General features: G+C 35.2%; 1 pseudogene; it reads left to right on the plus strand.

Moving 5' to 3' along the window:
- LOC121262060 overlaps positions 1-18,604 on the plus strand; it is a 45,424-nt pseudogene that overhangs the window by 3,958 nt on the left and 22,862 nt on the right.

Consider the following 18,604-nt stretch of genomic DNA (forward strand, 5'->3'; position numbering starts at 1 on the left):
AGTCAATTTTTTAATTATTTAAAAAAATAAAAAAATAAAATAAAATTAATGTGTGCACGTTTGGTATGGGCACGTTTGAGAGTCATAGTACTATCATTTTCGTAATGAAAAATTATATATACTAAACAGCCCTATACAACACATCTACCGAGAAAAAACCTCTAAATTAATTATGTTTTTTGACATTATCATGACAGATGTGTTCCAGCATTTTGAGAAAGTTGGGGGGAGTTCTGCTGCTTTGGCTGGTAGTCTACTTAGGCAGTGACAGGAATGTTTAACCTACACAGGGCATCTCAAGTTCTCTTTCCAGGAGAGAAGATCCTTGAGGATGCAAAGCAATTCTCATACAACTTCTTGAGAGAAAGACGAGCTGTTAATCAGCTCTTTGACAAATGGATCATTATGAAGGACATATCTGGCGAGGTATATATGATCCGTCGATCCGTCTGATTTCATAAATTGATGCTTATTTTATATTCATTAAGAAAATGGCAAAAAGTAATTACTTGGCTGCTTGATAGTGAAAAGGCTAGCTACTAGAAATAATGAATAGATTCGGAGATGAGATTTGTGAGTTAAAATTTATAAATATATAGTAATAAATAGTAGTGAGATGAGTAGAGATGATCTCAACTCACCTCTCAATCTAACCCGCTCAGCTTATTGCTGTGTATTAAGATTTCTTCAAGTTTACTGGTGAACCCACGTTGGCCTTAAGGGAGGCATAGCCCCCAAAATATTTTGAAATTTCAAAATGCCCCTAAATTTTAATTATAATTCTATAAATATAGAGAATACATTCTCAAAAAAATTTATAATCTTCATTATATGCTCTCTAAAATTCTCTAACATTTTAAGATACGTAGGTTAGATAGATATAAAAGTAAGCTAGCCCTACAATATTTAATATTATTCATAAAACATATATGCGGGGACATCAATAAATATTTTAGGGTTCAATTAATGTGCATATATCTGCTGATGATCTAGCGCGCAGTTAATGATAATAGTGATATAAAACAGGTAGGGTACGCACTGCAATTCCCATGGTATGCAAGCTTACCTCGCGTGGAGACAAGATTCTACTTAGAACAGTATGGAGGCCAAGATGATGTCTGGATTGGCAAAACCCTTTACAGGTACTTCTTGTCTCTCGATATATATAAGGTTTTTTGAAAATCCAGTTCAAATTAAACTATCTTAATAATTAATTTAAAAAATGAGAAAATAAGCAAATAAATTTAAAATTATTTAGAAACCCATAAAAACTAAAATGTGCTTATTGTTTTATTAAAAAATAATATACAAAGAACCCTTGGGAGCGGAATGGGTGTCACAGGCCGGTGGCCGCAGGTAGAGGGAGAGGTTCTCCACCCTTGCGGGTTGGGTTGTTGCCACCTTGCGATAGTTCCGAAAATCACAAGAGGTGGTAGCGGCACACTTTGCGGGCCACCTCCAAACCAACGTAGGGTGGCTTGTTGGCCACCCGCTTTTGGGAAGGGCATCACTCTTAGGGGATTTTTTTAAAACAAATTAATTTTTCATGATTTTCAAATTATATTATCTAATTTAAATATTAACTTAACTAAACGTACTGAGAGATGTTAAGATAGAATATTATTTAAACTAAATTTTAGTTTATAAAATAATAATATTTCATCATTAATAAAATGATGAAGTCTTGTTCAATATTTTTGAGAGAATAAAACCATCTAATTAATTAGAGTTTTCAACATAATTTAAATCTCATAATATTTTAAATAACTAAAATCACATTGATAAAATTATTTTCTACAATTATAAAATTTTTGGAGCTCTTAAAAAATATTATAATTGTCTTACTCACTACAACAGAATGTGTGTTTTGCGACAGAGAAAACTGTCACAAAAAGATGGCAAACCATCACTAAACATATTTGGTGACGGTTTGAAACCGTCACCATGATCGTCACCTAAAGTGCGTCACAGAAAACATTTGGTGACGGTTTACTGTTCAACCGTCACAAAAAATATTTTTAGTGACGGTTGGAAGTGTTCCGTTCGGTACAACGTTCGAACGTTCCTTTTTTTGTGACGGTTATGAACTGTCACAGAAAATCACGTTCGGACGTAAAATCAAAAGTTCGGACGTTATACCCGACCGATTGGCGTTCGAATGAGAGAAGTTGACGTTCGTTGGATATTGTGTTCGAACGTATCATATTTACGTTCGAATGTTAATGCGTCCGAACGTTAATTACAATAAACGTTTGAATATTTGTTCGAACGTAAACGTAAATGTTCAAACGTAGCGCGTTTAATGTTCAGACGTTATTTCGAATGCAAACGAAGGAGCGTCCGAATGCAAGTTCTTTGTTCGAACGTTAGTCGCTTTACCGTTCGAACGGTTTGTTCGTTTTAGCGTGAGTACGTTCGAACGTATAGTTTAACGTTCGAACGATTCAATTGTATTTACGTTCGAACGTTTGTTACAGTGTGAACCAACGTTCGAACGATTTTTATTTACATTCGAACGTACAGATCAGAAATACTAATTTCATAAAATTTAAAAACATAATACCAATTGTATCATATTACATACCCAATTAACAAGTAACAATGTCTTATAAAAGTACAAAATTAGATATTAAAACTAGTCAGAAATATTGATAAAATTTATTTCTTCTTTTTCTCTCGCCCACGGAGATTCTGTTGCAACGACATAACACGCTCCATTTGCACCATCATCTCCCATTGCACTTGCTCTTGCACTTCACTGCGTATTCTTTCCTCCTGGTCTCTCTGTTGGTCCTGCAAACGCGTCTCTAAATGAGACTGTCGTTCTAAGAGAGACTCTAACTCTTGTTGTCTCGACCTGATATACTCATTCTCACGCCGTGCAGCTTCTAAATCTGCCGTAAGATTATTAATTTGTGAAGCCGATGGGGTTGAGGAGGATGAACATTTATGCTTGATAGATCGTCCCAAACCTCTTGCCATACTAGACTGCGGCCCGAGCACTTGCGTGAATATGTCTATGTCACTAGGAGAGGATTCCTCAGAAGCCGACTGCATCTCCAACATTTTGCTCTGCAATTTAAAAGGTAATGATCGTAAATAATTAGTAACGTATTAAAAGAAATAGAAATAAGAAATAAACTATTAAAATATTATATAAATAATTTATTTAACAAAATTAACACTGCTTACATAATTATCTGCAGCGACAGAATCCATCCACTCACTATGCTCATTAGTGTGAGCAGCAGCATAGACATGAATGAGGGAAAAGTTTTCAGGATCATCACGTTTCTAACAAAGCGACAATATTAGCAATTTTAAAAAGATAATATTAGTACTTATCAGAAATAATATCAGGAAAATAAATGAATTCTATAATTTTTTAATTACCATTTTTTCAGCAAGACAGTGGAATGACCTTGAACCGGCACGATGGTGGACAGTCAGAACGGATCTATTCTGTGCATTTGTAGAACTCAAGTGCTACAAAATATATTAAAAATGTTAATTGTAATATGTATACATATAATATATAAAACGAATATGAATGTAAATAATTAAAAGATATAAATGTAAAATATCTGATAATCTGGAGATGCGAAAAGATCACAACACTTTCTCCAATCATCTAACTTCATCTGCTGAAAAGGAGACTGCGCAGCCTCTTTCAACGTCTCAAACTTCTTGAAGTCGTCATGACATCGTCCTTTGTGACATCGGAATAGTGTAGCCATCAACTCATTCACGGTTCTCAAATCCTCGCTACGACCAAAGTCGAGGTCGAATTCATCCTAATAAGGGAATCAGGTAAAAAATATAATATTAATCTAGGTGAAAAAAATGTACTGAAAAGTAAACTCACCAGCACACGACTTCGAATGTGCTCCTTAATCTCATTCGGAACATCTCGCCATGAGCGCACATAAAATGGAGCATATGCTCGAACTACTGTGCCAATATAGGAGGAAAGTGCTGCTGCACTATCATCCACTCCTCCAGTAGAATTATCAGGAATTGTGATCTTCAGTTTACCATGCCTTCTATTTTTTTCAAGAGAGATTCCACGTGTATAGCCACGACCGCGACGTGCAGATGCATCAACTACATGATAATAGATATACTATAATTATAATTATATAGTTATTGAGAAAAAAGTATTAACTATATATATAATTATCAACGACAATATTTCCTTACTGGTAGGTGTCGACTAGCTGTTGTTCTCTTCTGTGTTAGCTTGATCTTCAGGAACGGATTCTTCGAGTGGGAAGTCCTCAATGGGTTCAGGACTTGGACTTGGCGGAAGCACATTTCTTCGTTGTCGTTTTGGCGGCATTCTTGAAAATAATTAATTATATTAAAGAAAATTAATTAGAAAAAATTATGAAAATTCAAGATATTTTATAGTCACCTATATGAATAAAATATTTAGTACTTTTATTCTTCAGATGAATTTTCCATGCTTGTTTCAGAATCTCCATTAATAACATCTTCATCATCATCATGCACCTCTTCTTCATCATCTTTATCCACCTCCTGCCTGGATTCTGATTCGTCTTCATCTTCTGACTCGTCTTCTTCTTCTTCCTCCTCACTAACTTGAATTGAATGATCATTTAATACAGACGGGTCGAGATGTACGGGTGGGACATCATCTCTACACAAGGGGAGCAACTCGAGTGCATCGAGGTCAACAAACAAGTTAATACCCTCTCCATCTTCCTGGTATGCCTTAACAATCGGAGTGTCATCTTCATCTCTACTATTCTCGTAATCTGCACTCGTTCCTGCTTCATATATATTTCGAGGAACAAATTTTTATACGACTCGCCAAGTTATCTCCCCACTATCTTCATCAACACTTTTCATTGGATCAATCAAGTAATAGACTTGGGTAGCTTGACAAGCCAATACGAATGGATCATCTTCGTACCATTTAGATGCAGTATTGACACTCGTAAAGTGATTATCCCTATGTATCGAAACCCGACCACTGCCTAGATCCCACCAATCACATTTAAAGACATATGTTACAGACCCACCCAGATATTTCAATCCGATAATATCACGTATGACACCATAATAGTCAATATCATCTGTTCCATGACTCCCCTCGACCAACACACCACAATTTTGAGTCTTTCTATTACGTTCACGGTCCAAAATATGGAATCTATAACCTCGAACCGTGCATGCAGTATTTCGAAGTGCTCTATTTGAAGGACCACGGGCCAATGCATACAATTCAGAAGAAATTGATCCGGGATCACGAGCGCATTGTTCCAAAATCTACAAATTGAAATAGTATATATTTATTATTTCATTATCCAGAGTTAAAAATTTCACAATATAACATATATATAATTTTAGTTCATACACGTTCTTCAAACCATTTGGGAAATTCTTCCTCGTGTCTTGCCTCTATATTTTCTACGCCTTCCGTCCTAAGTTTGTCCATGTGGTCACTGTTATAACATGTTGCAAAAGAAGTATATTTTGAGCACAACAATTCTAATTAATTTAAAAAAAACTATAATTATTCAAAGAAATGAAATGACATACCTAAGATAATCATCAATCTCTTGGCAGTTATTTAGCACATACCACCGAACTTTACCCAAGTCTCCATCAATTAAATCGTAACCTGTTTGTGCACCCAAGGGTCGTACATTCTGGAAAAACACTGATAGCTCACGAGGAGGCGGAGTAGCAAGATCAACATTTTGCTCTTGACGATTAAATCGTGTCTCAACACCACGAAGATATAGAGAGCAAAATGTTAACCATTCATCGTGTATATAGGCCTCTGCTATTGAACCCTCAGCTTTGGCTTTATTCCCAACAGTGCGCTTCAATCGACCCAAATATCTTTCAACTGGATACATCCAACGGAACTGCACCGGTCCACCCAGAAGTACCTTTCGCGGTAAATATATTGCTAAATGGACCACGACATCAAAAAATGATGGTGGAAAGATCTGCTCGAATTTACATAGTATAGTAGTAATGTCTTCTTCCAATTTCGACAACACATCTCGATTTACTACCCGAGCGTACAAATCCTTGAAAAACATACATAGTTAAGATATGGCCACACGTACATTAGATGTAAGCTTCCCACAAATTCCCACAAGTAATAACTTCTGTAAAAATACGTGACAATCATGACTTTTCAATCCATTGATTTTCCAATCATCAGGACTCACACATCTACCAATATATGAAGCATAACCATCTGGCAACTTTACACCTTGCAACCATTTGCAGAAATCCATCCTCTCCTCCCTCGTCATCGTAAAACATGCATGCGGCATGACCACCCTGTTGCCTTCCACCCGTAAATGCAGATTATGTTTAATTCTCATTCTCTCAAGATCTTTCCTCATCTTGATAGTGTCTTTCGTCTTTTTGTTAATACTCATCAATGTATCCAGTATATTATCACAAATATTCTTCTCTATGTGCATTACATCCAAACTATGTCGCAACTTGCATGACGACCAATACGGCAAGTCAAAAAAAATACTACGCTTTGTTCAATTCAATTCTGGTACGGCTTGTTTTCTCTTGTTCGTTCCCCGACCTTTGCCAAAATTGTTCGCTCTAACATGTTGCAGTTGTTCTACTATCTCTTCTCCAGACAACTCTTTTGGTGCAATCCTATCCTCTACTCTCCCATCAAACTTGGCACATTCTCTTCTCCATGCATGATTTGCTGGTAAATAACGTCGATGACCCATGAAACACAACTTCTGAGAAAATTTTAGCCACTCACTAGCAGTTTCTTTATTACACGTCGGACACGCTAACTTCCCTTTCGTACTCCAGCCTGAAAGATTCCCATACGCCGGAAAATCATTTATGATTCACATTACCGCAGCATGCATATGAAAAGATGTCAACTTAGATGCATAATAAGTTCTAACCCCTGTTTCCCATAACTCTTTCAGCTCTTCAATCAACGGCTGCATGAATACGTCAATATCATTCCCAAGTGATCTAGGGCCAGGGATGAGTAAAGTTAACAAAAAGTTTGGCGCCTTCATGCACCTCCATGGTGGAAGATTGTACGGAATCAATACCACGGGCCAAGTGCTATAACTTGTACTCATATTCCCAAAAGGGTTGAATCCATCGGTTGTGAGTCCCAGGCGCACGTTCTGAGCTTCTAACCCGAACTCTGGATACTGATTATCGAAAGACTGCCACGCAAGTGAATCAGCTGGATGCCTCATATACCCGTCATTCTTAACTCTTTTCTCCTCGTGCCACCTCATATCATGAGCTGTTTTCTTACACATATATAGTCTTTGCAACCTAGGTTTCAAGGGAAAATACCGCAACACCTTAACCGAGATGTTTTTCTTACCTTTCCACCTCGACTCTCCACATACATGACATGCTTGTTTCTCCTCATTCTCCTTCCAGAACAATACACAATCATTCTTGCATGCATGTATGGACTTGTACTCAAATCCTAATCGCTTTCTCAACTGTTTCGCTTCATAAAAGTTCTTCGGCAATGCAGACCCTTCGGGAAGCACCTCGTTAAATAAGTCCAATACCATGTTTATTGCTTTCGTCGACATCCCACACAATGATTTAATTGAAGCAACCGCACAATAAACGACATTTTGGAATGTTTTGTACAACCTGGGTAAAGCTCGCGCTTTGCATCTTCCCACAGTGAAGGGAAATTTTCACAATCAGTCCCTGATCCACCAATTGAGGCATTGTCGTTAACCTCATCCATAAACATCGCACCTCCAATGTCACTCAACATCTCCTCCATCTCATCATGCTCATAATCATAATCCATGTGCCGCAAATAATTGTGATGATCGACCAATACATCTGCTGACCCTTCATACGGCTCACCATGCAATACCCATCGCGTATACCCCAGATCCATACCGTTCACAAATATATGACGCTCTACTTCATCCAATCCTATCGCACACAAATTTTTACACCCTCGACATGGACACTTAATGTAACCACGACTATCAGCAGAAGCTCGTACAAAATCAATGAAAGTTCTTACTCCACATGCATAGGGTACGTAATCCTTTCCAAGTCTATCGTCCAGACGCATCCAATTTTTGTCCATTTCTAAAAACATCTATATATTAATAACACGTACATTGAAAATTCACATGCATGTCATGCTCCAATTCTCATTACTTTTTTGATAAGGTAGTTGGTCCTATCCCATTCGAGATTATATTCTCCATATTGCACAAATCTCGTCACTCTACTAATTTCTAAGTTAGTAGAAATTTCGGCAGCACCTCCCCATAATTCTCCAAGTATACATGTTCAAATATCGGGATTGTGACCCTACGAACAGTATACCCGAAGAACAGTAGAAGAAGACACCGAAACTTCATATTAAACGTGGAAAGTAGCGAGTAACAAAAATGAGCAATACAGATAATATAATCTCAAACTGTCCACACTGAACAATTCAGGAATCAGTGGACACATAAATGTACACTGATTCCCAAACGGGTCTAAGGGTATTTATGCAATGTCACACGCATCTAGCAAAAAATCATACAACAATATCTCTATATTGTTAAACTAAAGAGGGATGGAAGATTATGTGACCCTACGTTTCGTGTCTTGTACACAACGAGGGAAAATGATCTTGAAGAAATGTTTAAATTTTGGTCTAATTACTTAACCGTCACAAACTGTCCGACTTTGACAACTCTCAAGGTCGAAGAGATTATGACAGTCAAGCAATTAGACCAAAATTTAGAGATTATAATTGTTATATATAATTTTAAAGGTTATTATATAATTTTAATTATTATCATTCCACAATTATAATCTTAATTGTTATACTTAATTGAGTGAGTTATTTACTTATATAGACAATAAGTATATAATTTTTATATAAGAATCTATTTGATCCTTATTTCCTTTCTTTTCAGTTTATAATAAATAAGTATATTTACATATTCAAACTCTACTTATTTAGTAGTTTCAAGACTTTTTTATTGAAGAGTATTTTAAAGGTTATATTATAATTTTAATTATTATCATTCTTAAAATATAATTTTAATTGTTATACTTAAATTGTAAAAGAAGTATAATATAATTTTAAATATTATAATTCTTAAAGAGTTAGTTTTATTTGTTATTACTTAATTTCAAATATTATTATAAATATTTAATTATCATTCTTAAATTTCAATGGTTATACAATAATTTTAATTATTATAATTCTTAAAGAGTTACTTTTATTTATTATTACTTAATTTGAAATATTATTATCACAATTTTTCAAATCCATATCACAAAAACATATTGTATAAATATCATAAAATTCAAATAAAGACAAGAAATAAAAATTTTTTCTTACCAAAACTCAACTCTCTCTAACTCTCTAACTCAACTCTCTCTCACTCTAACACCCTCTGTGTTGCGCGCACGGGAGAAGAAGAAATGATCCGCTTCCTCCCGTGCGCGTACTGATTAAGTTTTTAAAATTATTAGTTTAAACGTTCGAACGTTTAAGTTGTACGTCCGAACGTTATATTCTAAAATTATTCCCGCTCATAACGTTCGGACGTTTACAGTACACGTTCGAATGTACCCTTTTTATTTATAACATAAAATCTAGCGGGAAAGTTCCCGCACTTTCCTCATATATGTTCAAATGTATCACAATTTTTCGTTTGAAAGTTCGTAAATTTACAGACGTTCGAACATTTAACTTAAACGTCTGAACGTACATTTCATCAAAGTGTTACCATATTTGAGGGGGAAATTTCCCGCACTAATTTAACTAACGTTCGAACGTTAACATATTTGGTGTTCGGATGTACATAATTTTCTGGTGATTTTCATCAAATAACGTTCGAACGTATAGTATAAACGTCCAAACATCTGAATAATCACACAGATACCTTAATCGAGCGAAAAATTTCCCGCTCTTACTTTAACGTTCGAACGTTAACTTGAAACGTTCGAACGTAGGATTCCTACTATGCTAACTTATAATATATTTGTAACAATGTAAACATATTCAAACGTCATTCACAAATAATAATTTAAATATTTCAAGTCCATATCACAACATATTCGTAATAACTCACAATATATTCACAAAATAACATGCCACATGTATTAACATATTTCTAAAGTTGAGTAAGCAATAAACATGTATTAACAAAGCCTAATGAAAATATATTTCTAATAAGAAACACAATATTTCAAATTCATATCACAACATATTTACAATAACTCACAAACTATTTACAAACTATACAAATAATAATCACAATATTTCAAGAGTAAGCATAAAATCACAACAACATATTGATAAAGTTTAGAAATATACCTAGCACTCACAATATCTTCTTACAAATCAAAATCTTCCAACTTCCCAAAACAAGCAATCCTTCAAAAAAATACAACACTAACTTATTAGAAATATTCTATAACAAAAACACATTGTATAAATATCATAAAATTCAAATAAAGATAAGAAATAAAATTTTTTCTTACCAAAACTCAACTCTCTCTAACTCTCTAACTCTCTAACTCAACTCTCTCTCACTCTAACACCCTCTCTCTCTCTCTCTCTCTCTCTCTCTCTGTGTTGCGCGCATGGGAGAAGAAGAAATGATCCGCTTCCTCCCGTGCGCGTACTGATTAATACCGCAAATTATTAGTTTAAACGTTCGAACGTTTAAGTTGTACGTCCGAATGTTCACGGTCTAAAATTATTCCCGCCCATAACGTTCGGACGTTTACAGTACACGTACGAACGTACCCTTCTTATTTATAACATAAAATCTAGCGGGAAAGTTCCCGCACTTTCCTCATATATGTTCGAATGTATCACAATTTTTCGTTTGAACGTTCGTAAATTTATAGATAAACGTTCGAACATTTAACTTAAACGTCCGAACGTAAATTTCATCAAAGTGTTACCATATTTGAGCGGAAAATTTCCCGCACTAATTTAACTAACGTTCGAACGTTAACATATTTGGTGTTCGGATGTACATAATTTTCTGGTGATTTTCATCAAATAACGTTCGAACGTATAGTATAAACGTCCGAACGTCTGAATAATCACACAGATACCTTAATCGAGCAGGAAATTTCCCGCTCTTACTTTAACGTTCGAACGTTAACTTCAAACGTTCGAACGTACGATTCCTACTATACTAACTTATAATATAATATATATACTACATTATATATATATATATATATATTTATAACTATATACTACATTGTATAGTATGATAGCATAATACTTTAAATGAGAACATAAATGTATATAATATATAAATTATACCATATATATAAATCAATAATATATATTAAATTGTTACTTATTAAATTCTTTATTATATACTAACTTATAGTATAATATATATACTACATTTTATATATCTATAACTATATACTACATTGTATAGTATGATAGCATAATATTTTAAATGAGAACATAAATGTATATAATATATAAATTATACCATATATATAAATCAATAATATATATTAAATTGTTAGTTATTAAATTCTTTATTATATACTAACTTATACTATAATATGTATACTATATTTTATATATCTATAACTATATACTACATTGTATAGTATGATAGCATAATACTTTAAATGAGAACATAAATGTATATAATATATAAATTATACCATATATATAAATCAATAATATATATTAAATTGTTACTTATTAAATTCTTTATTATATACTAACTTATAGTATAATATATATACTACATTTTATATATCTATAACCATATACTACATTGTATAGTATGATAGCATAATAGTTTAAATGAGAACATAAATGTATATAATATATCAAATATACCATATATATAAATCAATAATATATATTAAATTTTTACTTATTAAATTCTTTATTATATACTAACTTATAGTATAATATCTATACTACATTTTATATATCTATAACTATATACTACATTGTATAGTATGATAGCATAATACTTTAAATGAGAACATAAATGTATATAATATATCAAATATACCATATATATAAATCAATAATATATATTAAATTGTTACTTATTAAATTCTTTATTATATACTAACTTATACTATAATATGTATACTATATTTTATATATCTATAACTATATACTACATTGTATAGTATGATAACATAATACTTTAAATGAGAACATAAATGTATATAATATATAAATTATACCATATATATAAATCAATAATATATATTAAATTGTTACTTATTAAATTCTTTATAATATACTAACTTATAGTATAATATATATACTACATTTTATATATCTATAACTATATATTACATTGTATAGTATGATAACATAATATTTTAAATGAGAACATAAATGTATATAATATATAAATTATACCATATATATAAATCAATAATATATATTAAATTGTTACTTATTAAATTCTTTATTATATACTAACTTATACTATAATATGTATACTATATTTTATATATCTATAACTATATACTACATTGTATAGTATGATAGCATAATACTTTAAATGAGAACATAAATGTATATAATATATAAATTATAATTGTCTTACTTAATATCAGGTTTGGTTCATTAACATTGGAAATACCACATATAAATATTTTCAGGAAATTTAAAATATTCGAGGGCTTTAAAATACTGGGCTCACTATAAGAATCAACTACTAACATTAAAAACACGCCTTTGAGGTTCAACACGTAAAACGAGACTTGCAATCGTTAGAGAGAAGGGGCGGACTATTACATTCTCTCCTCCTTGTAATAAATTCCGTCCTTAGAATTTGCTTCCGTCAGAAAGAAGGAGCGATGTATTACATTCTCCCCTCCTTAAAATAGATTTTGTCCTCAAAATTTGCTTAGCGTTCTAGGAATTCATGCAATGTCCAAAGAATTTGTTTACCCTTACTATGGACCCGTTCATACTAGTCCTCGCGTTGTCTTCACGCATCTCCGCGCGCGTTCAGCATCTCAGTTAGTTCTTGTATAGAACTTTGCCCTCACATTTTGTCACTCTTCCGTCGACATGCTTAAAGTCAATTTGAAATACTTGAGCCCATCCATCATGTAGCGCTCATACCTTCTACACTAAGATTCTTGCCAGCAAGGCTTGAAGTCGTCATCTCATCTTCCATCTCGATCCTTACTTAGCTCACGGTCGTTCAAGCATTTCCTAACTATCGCAGTCCATCTAGCATTTCTAGTCTATTCCTCTCATAACATGGGACTATTTCTATACGTTCCTAACATCTCATTATTCATCCCTCCTCTTCTAGCTACGTTCATTCTCTATTACTTCCTTCATGACATGCACTTAACATGACCTTTCCTAGTAGGTGCGCCATTTTGACATGCATGCAGTGTTTATGTCATACTTATAAAATGCTATAACAGTTAAAGGAAAAATACTTTCTTATACTTACTGTAGGACGAGACATGCCTTGGGAAGACATCAGTCTAGGTTTTTCCTTCACTTGCAGTTCTCTTCTCAAAAGTTTTCTTTCTCTGGAAAATTTTTTTTGTCTTTTATTTTTAAAAGAATTTTATAGAGTCTAGCATAACTTGGGTTTTGCTCTGATACCACTATGTAACGCCCGCCTTTGTGGTGGGACCTTTAGAAAATGATTTTAAAAAAGAGACGGGAATTATTGTTCGTTTTAAAATTACTTTTCGTTTCATGTCAGGATACAAAAGACTCCATGTTTCTAAAATAAACCGTGTTTCTTAATTTAAAGGGTTACAACGTAAAACATTAAACTTTATAAATTAAAGTCTTTCATACAAAATGTTATGCCTAGGCTTCCGTGCTCTTTCCCTTGGGCCATGTCCGTCCTGACGCTTTCTGCTCAGTTAGTTCCAGTTGGGGGAGTGGTATACATAAAAACTAAAATGAGTCGAATACTCAGTAAGGATTACTTCATACAGTTAAAATATACCAACATAGGTTTTCAGTCATGCATTTATCACTCTATACATATTATACGTACATGAGACATATATCCATTTTGAAAATATCACTAGGTGGGATTTTTGTTAAAAAAAGTTTTTTTTTCGTAAAACATTTCTCCCATCAGTGCTTTCATTTCTTAAAGAGTTCAATGCATTTATATATTCTTTCTTAGCACTTTCCTTTGGCCGGTATACACTGTTACGCCCCGTGTGTTAGGGTTAGCGGTCTTCTTTTGGACTTGGCTTCTGCCGGTGACCACGAGTTGGGAACCCCTTTTAGTCAGGGGTAGCACTGGGTGCACTACTGGTACTACTTACCCAACATTGCAATTTGCCCATTCCTTTGGTACCCTGTCATTCAGTCATGATCGTTACGTATTTTCATACATTAAAACATTCATTCATTCAGTCCTTTTTTTTCTTTCATTCCTTTCAGTTATTCCTTTCAGTCATTTCTTTTCAGTCCTTTTCATTTAACAGTTCATTCATGGAAAAACGTCATTTAAAAGCATGAGCTTAATCATCATCTTTCATGACATCCATAGAGCATTAGTTCACGGGGACATTTTAAAACACTTTCTTCACATTATTTAAAGCATCATTTAAAGCGTAACGCATGAGCCTCATATCTCATTTCATGAAAATACATACAATAAATACCGCATATAATCATCCATTCATTTGCATACAATTAATACTTTGGGGTGCATAGAAAGGGGCTGCTAAGAAGGCTCATACATACGTATACTTTTAAACACTTAGCATGCTTTTCATAAAACATAATTTCCTTTCACTTCGTAAAGCATCGTTAAGAGAAACATTTCTTTTTTATTTTCATATCTTTTAGAAAACTCTAGAGGAGTATGAACATAATACTTACATGGACTCCAAGCGATACTCATTTCATGCAGTCCATTCATGTGCGTGTCAGATGACAACCTACATACATACACATAACCTTAGCGTCATTCTCTATCTAGTGCATAAGCAACTAAACTTAGAAGACATAAACTAGTCTTCACTTGGACTTTTCCTCACTGTGACACACTCTTCTTATATCCCGGTCTTCTATGTTTTCTTTTATTACGTTTCCTCTTTCTATGTCCTCCTTGAGGTTACATTTTCTAAACTCAGTGTTATACTTCAAGGTCTTGTCCTTTGAAGTGAGCCTCCATGATTCACCTTAGGGTTAAGACACTAACACCTTCATCTTATTTTTCTTATTAACCTTATCCCGATGCATGACTCAAACCGACTAAGTCACGCATCCCAATCCTAGACAATACATACGTCACTTCCTACATTCGAGCTTACGCTTCCTCATCGTCATCATCATTCTTATCCATGCATATCACACGACTTTAAGCCAACTCTAAGACTCAAACATCGTATATCTATGCTTAGGATAGATTACCCATTACAAATGGTAAATTTGTCTAGCACATATGTCCCACCAGATTACATATGTACTCTACCTCCTTATCACTTAATATCAACATATAACATGTTGATCACCTACTTGTGTAAACAAGCCCATACTCCAATACCAACCTTCTCTTAACCGGACCAACATGACTCTTCATGCTTTCATCCCAACACTTGACACGACATGACACTATTCATAGTTATACCTCCCGCCATGTCACGCACCTCAAGACTACTCTCAAGCTACACCGTGACCTTGTCACGTCACCTGACATCCTGCTACGTCACTTCTATGCCAACTCCCAACTCATCATGAGTACGGTCCCTCACGTGCTCCTGTCACATCGTGACATCTCGTCGAGTTCCCGGTACGTCGCTCTTACACTATTCCTCGCTCATTAGAAGCACGACTTCTTGTTTAACCATGTCACTTCGTGACATTCCACCGTCATGCTTCCGATGCGCTACTCTTACGCTATCCTGTCACTTTACACATACTCCCATCCATAAGTCAACTACACGGTGACATTTGTCACCTTAGATTACAGGCCATATCACAGCTACTTCGGGACACTGTTCCATAGTTTTCGACATTACTCATCACGCTCTATGCTCATCAACTACGCAATCATTCTTATCTTCGTGACACGTTGCACGGTGTATCACTTCACCTCATAGAGTACACTCCGCGTATACTGCCTTCACATACGCTATGCCATATAGAGTACACTCCACTTGTACTCTTCCCGTCCACACAACGCCATGTCACCACTACAACACATACTTCAGAACCACATTTCACAGTATAGTCCACAACACACTTCCCAACTACACCCGATACTTCACATACACATCACATCACATTACTACACTCACAACGAACTCCACAAATACTATTAGCACAATCCACAACCTAACCAACCAACTAACATAATACCGATAATAAATGGAAAGAGAGTTATACCATCAACGGGATAACCCGTGTGTTGCTTGCTGTCTAGTGTGGCCAGTGGTGTTGGAAGCCACTAGCTTGGGCAGTAGCAGTCACTACCATGACCTTACGACGGGACTATCTCTAGGACCGGATCTAAGATTTTGGCTACAAGATCTAGGCTGTGCGAGGGTGGCTGACAAGGTGGGGAGTCCGTGGGTGGCGGCTAAGGTCGTGCACAGTGGCGGTTAGCCACGTACAATGGCTGTTTGGGTCATTGAAGATGGCTACAGGTGTGAATCTATGCGTAGAAGGGTTGGGTTGTGGTCCTGAGGTGGTGGTCTCGTGGTGGTTCCGAGGTGGCACACGTTGGAGACACGATGGCTCATGGAGGAGTTTAGGCCATGGGTTTCAACAAGGGAATTTGGAGGGAGAGCTTGACTGGTCGTTGGTTGGCCATGGAGGAGCTTAGGGGGTTGCTGGTGGAGCTGTGGTGGCGAGGTGGAGGCGGCGGATCTGGGTTGTGCGTGAGGGAGAGTTCGTGAGAGAGGGAGAGAGCGTGCCAGAGGAGGGAGGCTCGACTGGGCATGGGGGTGGCTAGGGGAGGTCGTCGGTGGGAGGAGGAGCTTCTGGTGGTGGTGCGGTGGTCGTGGGAGTGGCTAAAGGCGGCGCTAGGGGAGAAACCCATGGGTTTCGTGTGTGGCCTAGGGAGTAGCTACGGCGGTTGGGCCAAGGGGAGGAGGAAAGGGGCTGGTCAAGGAAGCCCTGTGGTGGTGCTCGGTGGTGGCCTTGGCTGACGACAGCGGCGCTAGGAGGGAATGAAATGGGTGAAACCCATTTCGGTTGGGCTACCGCAGGAGGAGATAAAGAATTGTACGGTGGCTGCCGATGGTGGGGAGGTGCTTGCCGGCGTGAGGGGGAGCCATCGGTGATGGCAGTGAAGTTGGGTGGCGTACGGCGGCGCTGAGCTGAGGAGAAGAGAATCGGATGAGAGGGAGAAGGGGCTTCCATTGGGCTCAAGGGGAGAGGGAGGAGAGAGAGAGGGAAAGAAGAAATGGGGGAAAAAACTAAGGGCTATAGGGTTTTAATTACAACCCTTCATCTTGGAGTTTTCAAGACGATATAATAGTAAGCTTTAAATATTATTTTAAAAATACGTAAACATTAATAAAATATAATTTAAATTAAATTTTAGTTTATAAAATAATATTATTTTATCATTAATAAAATAATGAAATCTTGTTTAATATCTTTGAGAGAATAACTAAAATTAGAGTTTTCAACATAATTTAAATCCCATAATATTTTAAATAACTAAAATCATATTGATAAAATGATTTTCTACAATTACAATATTTTTAGAGCTCTTCAAAAATATTATAATTAGCTTACTTAAAATCAGACAATAATATTAAAAATATCTCATATAAATATTTTCAGAATATTTAAAATATTTAAGGATTTTAAAACACTAGACTTATTTTAAGAATCAATTGCTAATATTAAAAACATACCTTTAAAATTCGGCATGTAAAACGAAACTCACAGGTGCTAACGAGAAGGGCCGACTGTTACATTGTTTGACACAAATTAATAATTCACAAGGATCGAATATGGTTCCATCTAGCCAATGGAAAATCTAAACTAATATTCAAACCATCATATATATGCAAGTTGCGAAATTTAATTAATTCAAAATCTGTACAATACTCATTATTCTAATTGATTTCTTCTGTAGGATGCCCTTTGTCAGTAATAAAACCTATCTCGAACTGGCAAAACTGGACTACAATGATTGCCAAGCATTTGCATCGGATGGAATTGGATACTATTCAAAAGAAAGTACCGAGAATGAGACATGTATTTCTTATTGATCTTTGAAATATCAATAATATAAATTATAATGAGATATCGCATCAATAAATATTAAATTAAGGATCTCGAAATTGACTGAATCATTGTTAATATATTGAAAGGTTATGCTATAATGACCCACATATATATAGGTGGTACGAAGAATGCAATCAGTTTGGATTAAGCAAAAGAGCCCTTCTGTTGGCTTATTTTTTGGCAGCAGCCAGTATTTATGAACCGGAAAGGTCAAGGGAACGACTTGCTTGGGTTAAAACCACAGCCTTAGTCGAGACAATCGCATCTTATTTTAATAAGCAAGAAATGCGGAGAGCCTTTCTAAATGAATTCGCGAAAAACAACAATCCACGAGACTACATTATCAGGAGGTAATTTTAAATTTTA

This window comes from Juglans microcarpa x Juglans regia, chromosome 4S (assembly GCF_004785595.1).
Source record: "Juglans microcarpa x Juglans regia isolate MS1-56 chromosome 4S, Jm3101_v1.0, whole genome shotgun sequence".
NCBI classification, from domain to species: Eukaryota; Viridiplantae; Streptophyta; class Magnoliopsida; order Fagales; family Juglandaceae; genus Juglans; species Juglans microcarpa x Juglans regia.